The following is a 20,615-nucleotide window of genomic DNA, read 5'->3' as shown; positions in this document are numbered from 1 at the left end:
GACTCTGGGGTGATGTCGCATCACAACATTTTCGCGGCAGACTTTTTTACAGGGTGGTTTGCCATTGCCTTCCCCAGTCACCTACACTTTCCCCCCAGCAAGCTGGGTACTCATTTTACCAACCTCGGAAGGCTGGAAGGTTGAGTCAACCTTGAGCTGGCTACCTGAACCCAGCTTCTGCCGGGATTGAACTCAAGTCGTGAGCAGAGAGCTTGGACTGCTGTAGTGCAGCTTTACCACTCTGCGCCATGGGGCATAAAAACCAACTCTTCTTCACTGAAGATTTTGACTATAGGTTTTTTATGCTGGACAGAAAGCAATGTAATGTTAAATTGGCCACTAGAGGGAGCCAAACGCAATCAGAACAGAAACACACACAAACACCCCTTAAGCAACAGGAATACACAAGACAGGACAATTCAATGTGGATATGCCCAGGGCTTTTTTTTTTGTAGCAGGAACTCCTTTCCATATTAGGCCACACCTCCTTGATGTAGCCAATCCTCCAAGAGCTTACAGTAGGCCCTGTAAGAAGAGCCCCGTAAGCTTTTGGAGGATTGGCTACATTGGGGGGCATGTGGTCTAATATGCAAAGGAGTTCCTGCTACAAAAAAAGCCCTGGATATGCCCATAGTTTAGCAGTTCACATTCCAATCAATTATGAGAAACCAGGTCAATATGCAAGTTCTGTCTGTTAGTCTGTGATCTGCAATGATCCATCAGCACTGCAATTTTGAATGTGTGTATATAGCCGTCTGACACATGGTATGGATTTAGACTAAACATGGGGATGAAAGTCTGGAAAGGGCATGTATTTCCATGGCCACCTTTTCACCATGCAGTGGAGACAATAAACATTTCTTCAGCACCAGAGCTAGGATAACATATCCAGTGAGTTTACCTGGTGATTCGCTGGCCATTATTCATGTTGGAAGCGAAGGTACAAAGAGACCTGGCTCGCTTCCAATGCAGCCTCTCAAGGTCTTGTGTACAAAAGATTTGTCTCTCTAAACTAACGATTCAGCATTGTTTTTTTTAATTTCACATCAGTCCTGTAAATGATGTAGAGTTTTATTTAATTGATACGTTTGGGGTTTTTTTGCCTTCACAACAACCTTGTGAGAGTGGTGAAGGTCGAAGTGGGTAATGAATCAAAAGGAACCCAGTGAACCTCATGGCTGAAATGGAAAAAAAAAGAGGAGTAAGCGCCACAGCCTCACCGGACCTTGAGCCCAGATTACAAATGGCCACACTCAACACTCTAGCCATGGCGCACCACACTGTTTCCCACTGTTGTGAAACCAGAAACGGATCACAGTCAATGATAGTTAACTTTACTTTACTTTACTTTATTCGATTTATATCCCGCCCTACCCCACCGAGGTGGGCTCAGGGCGGCTTACAACAATAAAAGCTAACAAAGGTCGATTTAAATACAATTAAAATTATACAATAAAATACATAAAAGCCTAAAAATACATAAAACTCACATCGATATACACTATGCTACTATTCCTTAAATCAGTCCTTCAAATTTCCAATATTCAGTAATCTGATGTTTAAGATTTAATATTCAGGCATTCTGCTCACAGTTAATTATATGCCAACCGGAAGAGGGTTGTTTTACAGGCCCTGCGGAACTGTTCAAGGTTCCGCAGGGCCCTCACCTCCTCCGGGAGCTGATTCCGCCAACAGGGAGCTGCAATCGAGAAGGCCCTGTCCCTGATTAAGGGACTAGGGGAAGCAGGAAATGGAGGAGGTGGCTGGCAGTGAGGATGTGACATCACTCCTAAGGAAAATTTGGAAGTGACATCACTCCGCTCTAGGAATTGTCAGATGCAGTGATTGCTAGAGAGGACTGATGTCACTTCTGGGTTTTCCCCTGGAAATGACATCATGCCATGGCCCAACAGCCTTTTTGATTGTTGCGGGTTGTTGCTGATTCCTATTTAGTTTAGTTTATATTATGTTATTTTATTTATTAGGGGCTGGCAAGTCTACTGGCACAAGATTGCCCCCAAAGAAGCCCTGAAAAGACTCAGGGATCTTGAAAAGGAAGCACAGGAAAACTGGGGAGAAGAAGAGGAGGAGGAGGAAGAAGAGGAAGAAGAGGAGGAAGTAGTAGTAGTACAAGTACAGGAGGAGGAGGAGACTGGATTTATACCCCACCCTTCACTCGGTGTCAATCTCCTTTCCTTCCTCTCCCCACAACAAACAACCTGTGAGGCAGATGAGGCTGAGAGAGCTCTGTCAGAAACTTCTGTTGGGAGAAAAGCTCTGCTGAGAACTTGTGACTGACCCAAGGTCACCCCTCTGGCTTTATATGGAGGAGTGGGGAATCAAACCCGGTTCTCCCAGATTACAGTCCACTGCTCTTAACCACTGCACCAAACCAGTGTAGAGCCCTGCTGGAACAGACCAGTGGCTCGTCTAGTCCAGCATCCTGCCTCATACAGTGACCAGCCAGTTCTTCCAGATGGCCAGCAGCAGACCCGAGAGGCCGAGGCCTTCCCCTGATGTTGCCTCTTGGCCCCACGATTCAGAGGATCAGTGGTAGATTGTCCCTTCTGTTTCACTCTTAAGAACAAGAATAAGGCCTAGTTTTCGCTCTATTATCCTTCCCCTTTTGAAAGGGGGGGGGGGGGAGAGAAAGAAAATGTCAGAGTTGTTAATCCTAATTTAAAGCATTTACATCTGAATTGCAGTAATTGATCTAATGAACACGGAACAGCAATAATAGGTCTAATGAAAACACTTCAGAGTGTGTGTGTGTTTTTTTTTTAAATGTACGAAGCCTAAATTGTCTTTTCAGCCTTTCTCCTTCTATTTATGTTAACATATCACGGCATCCGTAGCGGGATGAAGCAGCATTCTGGCCTGAAGTAGGTTTCACGTTCACAGAGCAAACTGGGTGAAGCAATTAAAAACCCTGGTGTGCAAATCTTCCCTTTGCCTCTTTTGCGAAAGCTCTTGCTTGGGTGCAATGCTGCATTGCCAATTTGGGCCGCGAAGCCCCGCATGAAACAAAATAATATTGAGATAGTGGGTAATTAAGCCATGCATGGCAATTAACACGGGATTTAACCTTCTGTACTGTGAGAGCTGGACCATAAGGAAGGCTGAGTGCAGAAGAATAGATGCTTTTGAGATGTGGGGCTGGAGAAGAACCTTGAGAGTCCCTTGGACTGCAAGAAGATCAAAGCAGTCAGTCCTAAGAGAAATCAACCCCGACTGTTCCCTGGAAGGTCAGATGCTGAAGCTCAAATACTTTGGCTACCAAATGAGAAGGGAGCACTCCCTGGAGAAGATCCTGATGCTGGGAAAGACGGAAGGCAAAAGAAGAAGGGGACAGCAAAAGATGAAATAGCTGGACAGCATTACGGATGTAACTAACACAAATTTGAGCAGACTTTGGAGGATGGGGGAAGACAGGAGGGCCTGGTGTGACTTTGTCCATGGGTCGCAAAGAGTCGGACTCGACTGTGCGACTGAACAACAACAACAGTGTCACATGGCATGACGGACCATCTGTTTTAAGATATCGGGTGAGCAATTTTTCATTTTTGGCACTTCAGGTTTTTTTGGCTGGAAGACACTCTCTGAAGAGCAAGAGGTGAAGCAGCACCCGTTTTTGTTTTTTGTTGTCGGAAGGCTCCCAGAATTTGTTTGGTGACATAATTTTAAGATGGGATTAGGCTGCGACGGATCTTGTCAAACCGCACCTTCGCTCCTCTCAGCCGTCTGCGAAAAGGGCCCCAAGTCTTCGAAGCACAGTAAACAGTGCCATCTAGAGGACATTAAGGAACACTGCAAGCCATTGACAAAAAAAATCTGTGCTGAATTAGGCAAACCGTATGAAATCTTTCCACCGGCTAGATACAGCAGCCATGATTTAAAGTTCCCACCCAAATTATGCTGACAGGGAAGAATCAATGCAAAACGCAGGGATGGGATTGTTTCATCCTCTGGTGAAATATTAAGTGAGGGGGAGAAGGTTTCAACATGACTAGCCAAATGGCTGAATAAAAGCTTCCAATCTCAAAACCACCATTAACAAAACTAAAATGACCCTTTTACGAATGCCAGATACTCACACCTAACAAGGACAGTGTAGATGCAAAGACCCTGCAACTTGTTTTGGAATCAGGACCAAAATCTACGTGGTTTCTATGAAATTTGGATAGATCACCCTAAAGTCATATCAAAATAGAGAAAAGTCTAAGGCAGGGGTGGCCAAACTGTGGCTTGGGAGCCAAATGTGGCTCTTTCACACATATTGTGTGGCTCTCAAAGCCCCCACCATGCTGTTGGCTGGCTTGGAAAAGGCATTTGCCTCTTTAAATTGCTTCACCAAGCCAGGCCAACCGGCAGCTTGGGGAATCCATTTAAAGTTCAAGCTGCTTTCTTTCAAACTCTCCCTTCTTCCTCCCTCTGCCCATCTATTTTCCTTCCTTCCTTCCTTCCTTCCTTCCTTCCTTCCTTCCTTCCTTCCTTCCTTCCTTCCTTCCTTCCTTCCTTCCTTCCTTCCTTCCTTCCTTCCTTCCTTCCTTCCTTCCTTCCTTCCTCCCTCCCTCCCTCCCTCCCTCCCTCAAGCAAGTTTGGCCACCCCTGGTCTAGGGTATAAAACTTGGGATGTTTGGGAAACAATGGCCCCAATCCTTGAAGGAGTTCCACGCATGTAAATGGGCCTCCACTAGATGGCAGAGGAATCCCGGGGGGGGGGACTTCATCCACAAATGCCCCCCCCACACGGATCCTGTCTCAATTCAATGGCGTGGGCGCCCAACTACACATCTCCTGTCTGCATGCCCATGTTATCATGAGGCCTCATTTTGGGCAGGAGCTCACAGGAGGGGCGCTTCGGAACCTCTAAATTTTATTAGAACAAAGTAGGAGTCAAGTTATACCTTTAAGACCAACAAAGTTTTATTCAGAATGTAAGCTTTCATGTCACCCTGCCAACAAAAGTCCATATAATCAAACCGATGGTATTCCGAGTAGTAATGTATGGCTGTGAGGACTGGACCATAAGGAAGGCTGAGCGCAGAAGAATAGATGCTTTCGAGCTGTGGTGCTGGAGAAGAATCTCGAGAGTCCCTTGGACTGCAAGAAGATCAAATCAGTCAGTCCTGAGGGAAATCAACCTAGACTGTTCCCTGGAAGGTCAGATGCTGAAGCTGAAGCTCAAATACTTTGGCCACCAAATGAGAAGGGAGCCCTTGCTGGAGAAGATCCTGATGCTGGGAAAGACAGAAGGTAAAAGAAGGGGATGGCAAAAGATGAGATGGCTGGACAGCATTATTGATGTAACAAACACGACTTTGAGCAGACCTTCGGAAGATGGTGGAAGACAGGAGGGCCTGGCGTGACTTTGTCCATGGGGTCACAAAGAGTCAAACTCGATTGTGTTTCATGTGCGTCATTTCATGTGCGTCATTGCAGACATTGCAGACTTTCATGTGCGTCATTGCAGACTTCTTCAGACGAGGAATCAGGTACAGTGAGCAGAGCTACATATAGTAGTTTAGTATGCAAAATTGTACAAATTTAAAATCTGAGCAACAACAAAACACTTTCATGTGCGTCATTGCAGACTTCTTCAGACGAGGAATCAGGTACAGTGAGCAGAGCTACATATAGTAGTTTAGTATGCAAAATTGTACAAATTTAAAATCTAATAACAGAACTGGATTTTAAATTTGTACCATTTTGCATTCTAAGCCACTGCCTATCAGCTATATGTAGCTCTGTTCACTGAACCTGATTCCTCGTCTGAAGAAGTCTGCAATGACACACGAAAGCTGACATTCTGAATAAAACTTTGTTGGTCTTAAAGATGCACTTGACTCCTGCTTTGTTCTACTGCTTCAGACCAACACGGCTGCCCACTTGGATCTATCTAAATTTGATTATGCTTTTTCTATCTTAACCCCTCCCCCCCAAAAAAGAAATACTTGCCTCTGGGCACTATTGTTCAAAACCCCTGTGAGAATTTTGCTGAACTCTTACGAACTGACAAACTTTCTAATATTCCCTCCCCCCCCCAAAAAAATGGGGAAATAGTCAATACATATAAAACAGACATAGAAATCTTCCTCGTGCCACTGGGGCCATATAGGAGAAAGTCATTTAAAAAGTCTGAGGGGAGTCAGGTTTTATGATGACCATTCTCATTCAAGAAGTATTTTGAGGTAGATATTTACACCTTCCGGTAACGTCATAGTGGGTGTGGCGTATGGAAAGGAGTCATGAAAAGGAGTTGTGTTAATGAGCTCCAGCACCCTTTTTTCTACAAAATGACCCCAGGTTATGATCCTACGTGAGCATCTTTAAGCTTAACTGGGGCTGGCTTGGGGTGACCGCCATTTTAAAGGTGGCCTTGTTTATCTTTGACCTAACAATATCCATCTACTGTGTTGCAGTCTGAGGGATACCATTCGTGCACTAGATCTCTGTAAACACACACGTAATTATGCTGATTGAAGGAAATCTAACAGACATGTTTTGAACCTTGTTGGTCTTCTATTAATGTATTGTAAAGATTGAGTTCCAGTGAAAAATAAGCCTCAAGACTGAAGAAAGATGGATGCAGAGGCGTCACTAGGGTGGGTTGCACCCTGAGGTGTAACTGATTCAAGTCACCCCCCCCATTGGGCATCACCCCTTTTGGAGGGCTGCGTCACCCCCTCCGCACACAACCCCGCCCACTTCACATGGCCCCTCCCTCATCCACCCTCTGGTCACATGACCAGCCCCTGTAATCCAAGATACCAGTCTTGCAGCATTTAAGTTTCCCCCACTCACCCACACGCTTTTAGCTGAGCCGGCGGCAGCGCGGCCCCGGTTTCAGAATCCCGGCCAGCCCACACACAGCAGCAGCGTTCTAGTCCCAGGGCCAGCCCCTTCCTGTTGGGGGGGGGGTCATGGGTCAGTGCCTGGGGCCAATGAGAATGCTCTGGGGGAGGGCCGATGGCCCCCTTGGCCCTGCCCTAGTGACGCTGCTGGATGGATGAATTGTCTTGATATCTAGAACAGACATCTTTTTTTTTGGGGGGGGGGGGTTGTATCTTCTCTGTAGCAAATGTGTATTTGTCTTTGGTTTAATGCAGTGTCATGTTGGATTGGTGTATATTATAAATAAAGATGATTTCAAAAATAAAAAAAATAGAACAGACATCTTTGGAAGGGTTTCCTTTAGTTCTTTGATCTTAATACTGGAATATTCTTACTCCTTTGTGATTGAAAAGACTGTTTTTGAGCTGTCTTCTGTGAATATCTTTTGGCTACATGCACTTGTTTATTTGAAGTTCGATGTGCAAGTTTGGCCAGAACACCACTGACCTCTACATTACACTGTCTGGTTGTTTAAAATTCATGCTGTCTCTTAGTGGTTTTTTTATTTACTCACCTGGGGATTGGCAATCCTATTCCCTGAGCCAGATCTGACCACACCCCGCTGCTGTGCTTCCCTTCAGCGTTCCATCCCCCTTCTGAAAGATGACGGGATGTCAGAGCAGCACTCCCGTAGGCTCAGCTGAGTGGCTGTTTCCCCCCTCAGGGGCAAGACAGCCACCTGTCTGTCACACCTTCTGCCCACGGCGCTGTTTTCTTACTAGAGTTGTCAGCTTTGGGTTAGGAAATTCCGCAGGTGGAACCTGAGGTCAGGATTCGGAGTGGGAAAGGACTTCAGTGGGGTGTAACGTTACAAGCAGGGCTTTTTTTGAAGCAGGAACTTCTTTGCCTATTAGGCCACACCCCCCTGATGTAGCCAATCCTCCTCCAGCTTACAGTAGGCCCTGTATGAAGAACCCTGTAAGCTCTTGGAGGATTGGCTACATCAGGGGTGTGTGGCCTAATAGGCAAAGGAGTTCCCGCTACAAAAAAAGCCCTGGTCAGTAAACACAGATATATCTCATTATATCACACTTAGTGACCTTGGCTTTTGGTGGAGGCAGTGAAACTAAGCAGAGTTGGCCCTGGTAAGCACTTGGTTGGAAGATGACCAAAGAAGTCCAGGGTCGGCAGGCAATGGCAATGGCAACCTACCTCTGAACATCTCTTGCTTTGTACACTCTGTGAGGACACCATAAGTCAGCCACCACTTGATGGCACATTCCACAACCGCTTCTCAGGTTCTGCTGTAACATTCTGTAAGATATTATACGAAGTGCTAAATGCTTCAGCGTGTTCAGTGAAACGGTGTCCAAGTGTGTGTGTGCGTCAGTCTTGATCAGGGCTTTTTTTTTTGGTAGCAGGAACTCCTTTGTATATTAGGCAACCCGCCCCCCCCCACCACCACCGATGTAGCCAATCTTCCAAGAGCTTACAGGGCTCTTCATACAGGGCCAACTGTAAGCTCCAGGAGGATTGACTGCATCAGGGGGGTGTTGCCTAATATGCAAAGGAGTTCCTGCTTAAAAAAAAAAAAGCCCTGTGCACAGAGTTTACTCACCAAAGCATCCATTTTCTCCAGAAGAACTGATCTCTGTAGTCTGGAGATGAGCTGTCATTCCAGGGGATCTCCAGGTCCTACTAACCTGGAGGCATCCATCCATCATCTGTCTATCTGTCTGTCTGTCTGTCTGTCTATCATCCATCCCATCCATCCATCCAATTTATATTCCTCCCTTTCCCATAGCAGACTCAGGAAGGATTACAGACATAATAAATAACAGTTGAGACCCAATAATAAAATAATAATAAAACATCAAAACAAGCACAAGTTAAAATACAACATAGGGCACAATTTCTCACCTATTGCTCCTTCCAATTTTTGATAGCTTTTTTTTTGAGGGGGGGAGGGCACTTTGGAGTCGGTTTGGAAGCATATCCCAGTATTCCATTTCTAAACATTCACTTTCCAGATCCAAAACACCCCTGGCAATGAAACCAAATGATCTCGGAGTAAAATATGCCCCTTTATGCCCCACACCCTCTTTTGCAACAGCCTATCAACTCAGAAGCCTTTTCTTCTACCCTACAAATGCCTATTAAAGCTCCAGTGATTTTTTTTCCCTAAACAGTTTACCTTTTCATGTCTTCACACACACACACACACACACACACATTAAAACAAAACCCACAATGATTTAGAAGGTGCAGGAAAGGGCAACTGAAACGATCAGCCTCCTAGGGAAAAGAAAAGATGACACAGAGGTGAGGCGAAGTGAAATCCATGAATGATGTGGAGAACTTGGGGTCGAGCAGCGAAGTTTGTTAGCAGCAGGTTCAGGCCTGCAAAGTGCCACTTCATGCACTTAAAATATGGAATCATTACCACAAGTGGTGCTGATGGCTTTTCGCTGAAACGTCCTTTGCCAACGAGTGGATAAATGCGCCAAGAATGCTCGTTGCGATAGTCCACGGCTGTGACTATGAAACAGAACCTCCGCATTCAGCTTCGGCATCCCCCTGATTATCAGATCATGCAGGCAAGTGAGAGCGGAGTGGCGACATCCATCTTGATTTGCCCGTTCGTTTCCCTCCCGACCAGATTGGCTGTCACTGAAAGAAGGCTGTCCTTTGCTATTATACGACTCACACAGGTCACATGAAGGGTGGGCTGTATGTGTTCCATTGTCTTTATTGGGTTATTTTTAAATTACATCATCCACCTTGAGTCTTGGTGAGAAAGGTAGAATATAAATGCAGTAGATAAGCGTAAGGAGGTATCCTCTACACAGCAGGTTTATGGCATTGAGCTGTGCTCCCCTTTTTCTCAGCATGGCCTTGTACTGAACATGAAAAAGTTCAAGCTTACCCACTTCCTCCTCCTGTTGACTTGCTCAGTTTGGTGTAGTGGTTAGGTGTGCGGACTCTTATCTGGGAGGACCAAATCTGATTCCCCACTCCTCCACTTGCAGCTGCTGGAATGGCCTTGGGTCAGTCATAGCTTTTGCAAGAGTTGTCCTTGAAAGGGCAGCTTCTGGGAGAGCTCTCTGTCAAGTGTCGATATTTCTCAATAAGCAGTCTTTTGTTTTAAATCAAAGCTGTTTTATTGTTAGAAACTCAGAAGCTGTACCAAGGACACAAGCCTTGAGAGTAATGGCATATACAGGGTTACACAGTTGCTATATGGGTATCTTCAAAGGTTACCATACAGATGCATACTTGAGTCACAGGTTCAAAGATTACTAAACACTATCTCTTTTATTACTAAGGAATTTAGGCTATTGAAAACATCTCCCATTCTCACACTTCTCTAGCAGAAGATAAGAGTTGTCTGTGTGAACCTGTGGGAGAGGCGACTTGAAAGTGGTACCAGCCAGGCTGTAGCATAAACATCCTTGGGTCAGATGGATTTATTACTTGCCCAATGGTTGTAAGTAAGGGGGGAGCAGTAGAGAGCTGGTGACCTGCTCTTTGTCTAAGGAACAATTATGTTACAGAAATAAGTGCGCTTGACACTCTCTCAGCTCCACCTACCTCACAGGGTGTCTGTTGTGGGGAAGGAAGGTAAAAGAGATTGTAAGCCGCTCTGAGACTCATCATCATCTTCTTCTCTTGGCAACTACCATGAGTAACTCAAAATGAAAGTGCAGTATAGCAATACTTGAACAGGAACATGTAAATAACACTCCAGATGTTGGACTTCACCCTATCATCGATGATGGCCCCCAAAACAGTGTTACACAAACGGCGCAATTAAAACAAGCTATTATTTTCTTTAGCCATGACCTGTCCCCAAACCACTGCAGTGGTTAATATATCCTTAATGCCAATTAAGAGATTCATCTCCTTTTTTTTTAAAAAAAAAACCCAGAATACAATAATATCAAACAAGACAGCTACATACTACAGGAATGTAATTATCTAAAGTTTCAGTACATCTGTCAAGTTAACTAGTTCAAGATGAAATCTCTGACAAGATAATACTGGCTAAAAAGCAATTTTCTTTCCATATTTTTTTTTTATAATTACAGTGCCCATGCATTATGAGGTCTGCCATCAGCTGCTTTCAAACTGGAATCTACTACTGATGTGAGTGCAAATTGCCAGGGCAGAGAGAAATAACAAGAGTGAGGCCGCTGAAATTAACGGCAATGTTACATCGAACACATGTCTTCCTGACCTCCAGAAATAGTCACAACATGCAAGGGATGGAAAGATTAAACCTCTCATTGGCAACGTGTGAGGCTGGCATTCGACTGCGGATGTCTCTTTTCTGAGAGCTCAGATAGCAATTGATGAATTTCTCAGAAGCGTCACATTGAACAGCTTCTCAATGTTACCTCACCTAAACTAGCATAGTTTAGGGCAGTAGCTGTAGGATCCTCCATCAAGAAGGTGATGAAGATGATGATGAAGAAGATGAAGATGATGAAGAAGGTGATGATATTGGATTTATATCCCACCCTATACTCTGAATCTCCAAGTCTCAGAATGGTCACAATCTCCTTTACCTTCTCCCCCCTCCCCCACACAACAAACACCCTGTGAGGTAGGTGGGTCTGAGAGAGCTCTTGCAGCAACTGCCCTTTCAAAGACAACTCCTAAGAGAGTTCTGGCTGACCCAAGGCCATTCCAACAGCTGCAAGTGGAGGAGTGGGGAATGAAACCCGGTTCTCCCGCATAAGAGTCCATTCACTTAACCACTACACCAAACTGGCTTTCAGGTAGTCCCCTGTGCAAGCACCAGTCATTTCCAACTCTGGGGTGATGTCTCATCATGACATTTTCACGACAGACTTTTTTTTTACAGGGTGGTTTGCCATTGCTTTCCCTAGTCATCTACATTTTACTGGGTACTCATTTTACTGACCTTGGAAGGAGGGAAGGCTGAATCAACCTTGAGCTGGCTTCCTGAACCCAGCTTCCACTGGGATCGAACTCAGGTTGTGAGCAGAGCTTGGATTGCAGGACTGCAGCTTACTACTCTGCACCACGGGGCCCTACCCCCATCTGGTGGGTCACAAGCTCCTCTGAAGCTGTCTTTTTAAGAAATCTGACTTTAGCAGGGCCTTCTGCTAACATACTTAGAAAGTCCATCAAGCTTTCTGTCACTCTTCATATGCATGCTGAGAAGACCAACAGGCAGCCAGGTGAGGTCCCTCGGTGGTGTACACCCTTCTGTGGCTCCTACTCTTGGAATGTTCCTCCCTACAGAATAGGGGTGGCCAAACTTGGTTAATGTAAGATCCATATAGAATAAACATCAGATGTTTGAGAGCCACAGGACATGAATGTCAGATGTTTGAGACCTGGATGGAGGGAAGGAAGGAAGGGAGGGAGGGAGGCAGGGAGAGTGGGAGGGAGGGAAGGAAGGAAGGAAGGTAGGTGGAGAGGGAGGTGGAAAGAAAGCAACTTTAACTTTAAATGACTTCTCCAAGCTACCAGTTGGCCTGGGTTGGAGAAGTGTTTTAAAGAGAGAAATGGCTTCTTCAAGCTGGCTGATGGGGAGGTGGGGGCTTCAAGAGCCGCACAATATATGTGAAAGGACCACATGTGGCTCCCAAGCCACAGTTTGGCCACGCCTGCTACAGAACAACTTCTGGCTTATGTTTCCTGTCCTGAATCCTTTTGCTGTGCAAACCTATGACGTTGCTCCAATCTAATCCTTTCAAAATCTACAGGTTTAGATTGGAACCTTTTCTGCACTGCAGGCGTTGCTGCTGTTTCCTGGTGAGTCGAATTTCCAGCTGATGCTCCAACTTTGCAGTGCCCCTTCTGCAAGAGGGCACTTATTTTGGAAGATCCCCCCCCCCTTGAATTTGGATCCAGCGCTCCCCCTGTGTTTTCTGCACTTCCTCCAGGACCTGCCACAGTTCCGCAGGGCCTGTAAGACCAAATTATTCAAACTCGCCTTCAACAGTTAGGGGGAGGCACAGCCATGTTGTCATGTACTCAGTCAGTGACACAATCTCCTTTTTGTGTGTGTGCATGTGAAGTGACATTATAACATAAGATTTATAAAAAGAGCTGGATGTATCGTTTGTCCTTAATCACCAACTAAGAAAATGGCTGGTGATCATCAAACTGGATACCTTCGGGACCACCTTTCCCCATACGCACCCCAGAGAGCACTACGTGCAGGGTCTCAAAATCTCCTTAAGACCCCTGGACCGAAAGAAGCTCGATTATCCACCACCAGAGCTAGAGTGTTCTCAGTAATAGCCCCCACTTTGTGGAATGCCCTGCCCGAAAACATCAGGACTCTGTGAGACCTGCCACAGTTCCGCAGGGCCTGTAAGGCCGAATTATTCAAACTCACCTTCAGCAGTTCAATCTCACTGAATTAATGTGATGGAAATCAGAAACCTGCCATCTTGGACTTTTAATGAATGGATCGATGATTGTTGATGTGTCTGGAACTGTTTTATTACATATTTTACTTTTTAATATTCTATTTTTGTTCATTGTTAATGTTTTAAACTGTAGTTAGTTGCCCTGATGCCATCAGGGGAGGGCGGGATATACAGTAAGTCTGATAAACAAACAAATGTATTCATTCATAAGTGCTATGTGGTAGTTACGAAGCATGCTAAATGTGTTGTCATGTACTTTGTCACCAATGGAACCCCCTTCCCGCACATATGTGGTAATGCTATAAAATTGTAACATTGCTTAAAGAAGACCGCATGTAGGGTGGAGAACAGCATGGGGGCCACTATTTCAAAACTTCCCGGCTCCTCTGTAGTTACTAACCAAGAAAATGGCTGGCACAGATTCCCACAAAATCCTAATAGCATCCCATTCACAATCATAGAACTTGATACACCAATCCACAACAGGTGTTATTCAATAATGATGAAGCATGCTGAATGGAAACACTGCACATGTGAGCGTCTACGATTATCAACTCAGTTAGATAATTCCATTTAGAGAGGTCTAAAAGATTGAATTATCGTTGAAAACATACTGGAATGGGGGAGGGGGTGAAATGAAGAAATAATAAAAGTGCAAAGCAACAAAAACCTACCCACAAGGAAGGAAGGGAGGGAGGGAGGGAGGAAGGTTGGTTTATCCTCCTAGATAATAAAGGAATTTTGCTACAGATTCAATTATTTCACACTTATTTGAGGCTAAAAGTAAGAAGGCCTTATGATCTTCAGATCGGCCCTGTAAAGGTTGCAGAAAAGGTTTAAAAACAACAACAACAACATGAAGATTGCCATAAAATTTACAATGCAAGAGAACATCATCGTTATCTTTAGTCTCCCTCATCCCACAAGGACACAAGACAGGTTAATTGCATGGAGAAGACTACATGAAACCTCACTGCCAGGGTTTTTTTTGTAGCAGGAACTCCTTTGAATATTAGGCCACACCCCCTGATGTAGCCAATCCCCCAAGAGCTTACAGTAGGCCCTGTACAAAGAGCTCTGTAAGCTCTTGGAGGATTGGCTACATCAGGGGGTGTGGCCTAGTCAGCAAATGAGTTCTTGCTACAAGAAAGCCCTGCTCACTGCCCATTTTGTCCCAGCCTTACAACTTTCATCATCATCACCACCATGATCGTGTTGTAATGCAATCTATATCACCCTTTAAAGAATTAGCAGATCTCTCAGGGGAGAATCTGAGGGGGGCAGGAGGATGGGAGGGGGGTCAACATGCAATGTTGATGTCACAAAAGGGCAGCAGGAAACAAAATTCAAATTTGGGGATTCCTCACTGGAAAACAAAGTCCAGATCCAAAGGTGGGGAGGAGGGGGGAAAAGTGGACTTGGAAAATGCAGACTCATGGGGCATTCCGTTTGGATCTACTCCCAGGGAAACAAAAAGCTGTATGGATAGTTTTTCAAACTTTGTTAATTTAAGGACACTGATGTGGAGGTTTGCGCCTGTGTGGGAACGGTCTGGGGCAGGGGTGGCCAAACTGGCTCGGGAGCCGCATGTGGCTCTTTCACACATACCGTGTGGCTCTCAGAGCCCCACCACCACCCCGTGGGCCGGCTTGGAGAAGGCGTTTCTCTCTTTCAATCACTTCTTCAAGCCAAGCCAGCCAGCAGCTTGGAGAAGGCAATTAAAGTTAAAGTTGCTTTCCTTCCACCTTTCTATTCCCCTCCCTCATCTACTTTCCTTCTTTCATGATGATGATATTGGGTTGAAGATATTAGATTACATTGGATTCACGTCTGTCTGTCGTGCAGCTCTCAAACATCTGACATCCATGTCTTGCAGCTCTCAAGCATCTGACTTTAATTCTTTGTGGCTCTTAAATCAAGCAAGCCTGGCCACCCCTGGTCTGGGGCAACTCTGCAAGGGATTGCATGATTGCTGTCCAGGGTCCTGATCTTGACTCCAGAGTGGTCTTGGCTCTGGAAAATCAATTCCTGTCCCATGACTGTCTCATAACTTCCTGTCGCGTACTTGCAACTCAGTGGGTCTTGGGCTGTTCTCAGGTGTCAAAGGTGGGCCCCTTGCTTGAACCAATAGAAAACCACTGTCTTAGGGCTTATTTGCAGTTTAAAGGCAGATACAAAAAGTGCTCGGCTTCAGCTGGTAAGTCAGATGAGTGGTGCAGCTCACTGGGAACAGAACCGGTCATGCCTCATAGTGTGCCATTTCTACATAAAACAGTGCTATGTATCACTTTGGACAGGGGTAGACAATCTTGCTTAATGAAAGAGCTGCACAGAATAAATGTCAGGGTGTTTGAGAGCTGCAAGACAAGAACGTCAGATGTTTGAGAGCCAGAATATGGAGGAAGGAAGGAAGGAAGGAAGGAAGGAAGGAAGGAAGGAAGGAAGGAAGGAAGGAAGGAAGGAAGGAAGGAAGGAAGGAAGGAAGGAAGGAAGGAAGGAAATAGATGGGAGAGGGAGGAGTGAGGGGAGGTGGAAAGAAAGCCACTTTAAATGCATTCTCCAAGCCGAAGAAGAAGAAGAGATTTCTGTCAGGGTGTTTGCGAGCTGCAAGAGAAGAATGTCAGATGTTTGAAAGCCACAAGATGAAAGAAGGAAGGAAATAGATAGGGAGGGAGGAGGGAGGGAGAGGTGGAAAGAAAGCAATGTTAAATATATTATCCAAGCTGCCAGGTGGCTTGGTTTGGATAAGTGATTTCAAGAGACATGCCTTCCCCAAGCCAGTGGTGGCTTCTAGAATCGCACAATATGTGTGCAAGAGCCACATGTTTATCTCAAGCCACAATTTGGCCACCCCTGACTTTGGGCAATGATGTTGTGAAGGCAGCAATGGCATGATCAAGCCCAGCTATTTTGCGTGACAACATTTTCAACTGGCTACAATGCTTCAGCAGTAACATATGAATTGGTCCTGTGAATAGTGTTGTCTGGCAAGCAATGTGAATGTTTGGGAGCAGGGACACGGGGCGGGTGGGGGAGGTTTGTGACATCAGCAATGTCACTCTGGGTCCAAATAGGAAGTGAAAATGGGTAGCACTATGAATTTCTGAAAAACCCTATGGTTTCTTGGGATTTCTAGAGCTACCCATTGTCCCTTCTGAGTTGTAATGTTCACAGCTGTGGTGGGTGTCAAGCATCGGTATTTCGAATAACCAAGCTTTTGTTTAATTCAAAGACTCGTTTTATTGATAATCCAATACTTGCTCCAAGGAGTGATACGCTGTTGTAGCGCTTGGCCCAACACGCTAGCATTCAGGCCCCTCTGGAATTGCTCGATTTTCATTAGCTCGTTCCATCCCTGAACCTTAGCCGTGTTTGCTCGAAATTTGGCCGCATACTCACGCACTAATTTCGACCCTTGCTGCATGTCTCGCAAGGTGGTCAGAGCTCGGGTTTCTTGGAGTGGATCTTCATACTGCGCTAGCAACGCCTGGAGGAAAGCGGCCACGGTGTCCAACTCAGGGCTTCTGGTTTCGTACAGACTCACATTCCATCGCTTGGCAGCCCCCTTCAGCTTCGACCCCAAATAGTCCACTCAACTGAATTCATCTGGGAAAGTGTTCCCCTGATAGTACATGTAGCTATTGGCTTGGATTGAGAAGTATTCCACTTCTTCGGGGTCCCCATCGAATGTGGCATCCAGTTCTCTCTCTCGACCATACTCTCAAGGGACGAGCGGCAATGGAGGTTGTGGTGCTGCTGGCTGCCTCACCAGAGGGGTTATTGGGGCCCCTCTGGGGTCTGCCGGCGGTAATACTTTCTCCAGTTGCCTTCTCATCTCTTGCGCCATGAAGGTGGTGTTGGCTTGCATTTCATCTCTCAAACACTTTGCCATTTCAGCCATCTCGCTCCTCACCATCTGGAAGAGCCCTCGATCGTCAGGCTCGGGATCCTCTTCCTCCTTGTCTGGGCACAGGGGTTCAGGATCCTCATTTTCTCCCTCCTCCTCTGGTCAGGGTTCGTCTTGTTCCCCACCACTTCCAGCTTGCCCCCCATCTTGGCCGCTCTCACTCGGCAACCTCACCCGCCGGGAAGGTCACGTCAGGATCGCCTCTCTCCATTGGGGTAGTGGAGGTTCGAGGCTCCCAGCCTCTGGGGGTGATGAGGAGCTCTTGGATGTGCAGAGGAGACCCTCTCCCCGTAACTCTATGGACATCTAGGATGTGCCATGGAGGGGTCCGCACCCTGGCTTCCTCCTCCCTGCGTTCACCTTGTCTCCTCTCCGGGGATGCAGGGGGTTTGCTGTTGTCTGGTGTTCTCTCCACCATGCGGTTAGAAAGTTGCCAGTTTGGTTAAATCCCAAGTAGGATCACTTCCAAAATGTCAAGCATTGGTATTTCGAATAACCAAGCTTTTGTTTAATTCAAAGACTCGTTTTATTGATAATCCAATACTTGCTCCAAGGAACGATACCTTGGAAGTAATACATAGTTTCACATGGCATGGAATCTTAAAGGCTACTTCAAAGGCACAATAGTAGCTAGCTTCAAAAGCATAACATACAGATGTGAATTGCAGAGAAGGTTCAAAGGGTACTATCAACTATCCATTGGGTCACTACAACATCTCCTAGTTCCCACACATTCTTCGCTTACTGATAAGACATATGGATGGGAACTGGTGGGAGAGGCAATTTACTTACAAAGTCAAGGTTACTTGCATATTCTGAATCCTTTAGAATTACTAGGTAGGGGGGAAAAGCTTTGAAGAGCAGTCTTATGCAGTAAAGGAATAGAGGAAAAAGAAAGAGAGTTCAATAACACATATTGATTCAATAACCAGAAATATCATGCTTGACAGTGGGTAACTGTTGGGTCTGGTTTAGGATGGCTGGACTGGTCAGGCAGCTGTTCTTACCTTAACTCAACAGAGTGCTCCTTCTGAGCTTCAGTGCAGCAGCGTGGCCTAGTCTAATGGTTACCTCACTCTCTCACAAACTGCACAGAGAGCCTTTGCTTTAAGTTAAAAAAAACAATAATAGATTTATTTAAAAGAAAACAAAGCATATAACTATAGTGGAGAGAAAGAGTGACTAAACTGTTCTATTTAATTGGATGGCTTTGGATTGTAGTAGGCCATCTGCTTAGTTCAGAACAGGAGGAGAGACACCATGCTGTTCCTTCGGATGCATGCAGGAAGAAGAAGAAGAAAAGAAGAGGAGGAGAACAAACAGGAAGGAAGTTCCCTGAGTTACATTCTACCAATCAGAGAGGGTGAGCGAACGCAGACAGGAAGGAGACTGATATGAACCTAGCTATCTAGCTTGCTGTATGGTGTTCATAGTCTTGGAGGACTGAGGCAAGAGACATCTCCAGTCTGGTCTTCTAACAGTACCAGCAGCAATCAGCTGTATCAGGAAGCCTAGTAACTCTGACTGTCAGCCATTACACAAACTGGTCATCCCTACTCATTTGGGAAGCAGAAACATTTGAACATATGAAGCTGCCTTATACTGAACCAGACCCTCGGTCCATCAAAGTCAGTATTGTCTACTCAGACTGGCAGCGGCTCTCCAGGGTCTCAAGCTGAGGTTTTTCATGCCTACTTGCCTGAACCCTTTTTTAGTTGGAAATGCCAGGGATCGAACCTGGGACCTTCTGCTTATCAAACAGATGCTCTACCACTGAGCCATCATCTCTCCTCAATTTCTTCTAGATTAGAGAGCATATTTTCAGTGCTTACTTGGGTCCAGAACCTCTTACTGCAGAAATCAAACACTGAACAACTGTCGGTGATTTGGTACATAACACAGCAAGCTTATATCCTACAATCTTTTTCTTTTTTAAAAAAATAAAGTTGTTTAAGCTTTCCTTAAAGCAGTGAGGCAGGGCAAGGATGTAAAAAAAGAGAAAGAAGCGTGTTTCAAATCCATCACCAAATATGAACAAAACGAGACTGTAATATCTCTGCGGAGGCAAGTATTTCAATTTATTTAGGGAAGCCTTGGACAGCCTGTAAAACTCTACATTTTATGAAACCGAGAGTTATTGCTGCTGCAAGTTGCAACAAACGTAACATCCAAGCGCCCGAAGAAAAAATCAGCTAGAAATTTGCTTTCGGAAACAAGATAGCATTCGAGTCTTCACTTTGCAGAAGTGCTGATATTTAAATTCTCTTTCTGAAGAAATGCGTTGGCTGTGAAGGAGTCAAATTGTGTTTCTGTTCCTTTATATAAAATACTTGTGTTCTGTCCCTTTCAGTGCTTGAAGGCATTTCCCCAGAACGTGAGATCTCTGCTGGCTTGGACCAGTGACCCAAATAGTCTAGCATTCAGTCCAACAATGGCAATACACATATCTTTAAAAAGCCCACAAGCAGTGCGTGAAAGCAAGGGGCACTCTCCAGTTGCATACGGAACCTGTGCGGATCGGATGAATACCAACTCGGAACATGAAGCTTAGGGAGAGAGCAGCCAGCCGGCATTGTGCGGTGCCTAGAGTGCTGCAGAAGGACAATGGAGTCCAAGGTTCCAGTTCTCAGTTGGCTGTGAAGCTCAGAGCTGGCCCTGTCACTAGGCAAGCTAAGCAATTGCCTAGGATGTTGGCCTTCGAGGGGCGCCGAATTGGGTGCACCTCATGTGCCCCATAGCGCAGAGTGGTAAGCTGCAGTAAGTGGTAAGTGCAGTCCAAGCTCTGCTCAGGAACCTGAATTCAATCTCGAGGTTGACTCAGTCTTCCATTCCTCAGCATCTGCTGACCATCCCTGGCCTGAAGGATATCCGACTAGCCTCGGCCAGGGCCTTTTTGGCCTTGGCCCCAGCCTGGTTGAATCAGAGATCCAGGCCCTTACTGAATTGTTACATTTTTGTAGGGTCTGTAAGATGGAGGATTCCACCAGGCATTTGGTTGAGGCAGCGGGCGTCCTATGCCATCGGCAGACCCTATGCTGTAATATTACCTCTGCTGAAATACTTTTATACTATCAGTATGTTCAGTATATTACGATGTGCCCAACCAAGCCGCCAAATTGTATTGTTTACTTTTATTGGTTTTAATTGCTGTTTTATTGTTTTAAAATGTTGTTCTCTGCCCTGAGCCCATCTGGGAAAGGGTAGGAAAGAAAGAAAGAAAGAAAGAAAGAAAGAAAGAAAGAAAGAAAGAAAGAAAGAAAGAAAGAAAGAAAGAAAGAAAGAAAGAAAGAAAGAAAGAAAGAAAGAAAAGATTTCAGATTTATACCTCGCTCTTCTCTCTGAATCAGACTCAGTGGGTCACAATCTCCTTTACCGTTCCCCCCAAAACAGGCACCCTGTGAGGTGGGTGGGGCTGAGAGAGCTCTGACAAAAGGTAAGGTAAGGTAAGGTAAAGTTTTTATTTG

General features: G+C 45.5%; 1 non-coding gene across 1 annotated transcript; it reads right to left on the bottom strand.

The window, feature by feature from the left end:
* Positions 1-18,867: 18,867 nt before the first annotated feature.
* On the bottom strand, positions 18,868-18,940 carry TRNAI-GAU (transfer RNA isoleucine (anticodon GAU)). The gene has a single exon. It is a non-coding gene; the product is annotated as a tRNA-Ile (tRNA).
* Positions 18,941-20,615: the final 1,675 nt, after the last annotated feature.

This window comes from Heteronotia binoei, chromosome 3 (assembly GCF_032191835.1).
Source record: "Heteronotia binoei isolate CCM8104 ecotype False Entrance Well chromosome 3, APGP_CSIRO_Hbin_v1, whole genome shotgun sequence".
NCBI lineage: Eukaryota > Metazoa > Chordata > Lepidosauria > Squamata > Gekkonidae > Heteronotia > Heteronotia binoei.
This window is presented reverse-complemented; position numbering and strand designations above follow the sequence as displayed.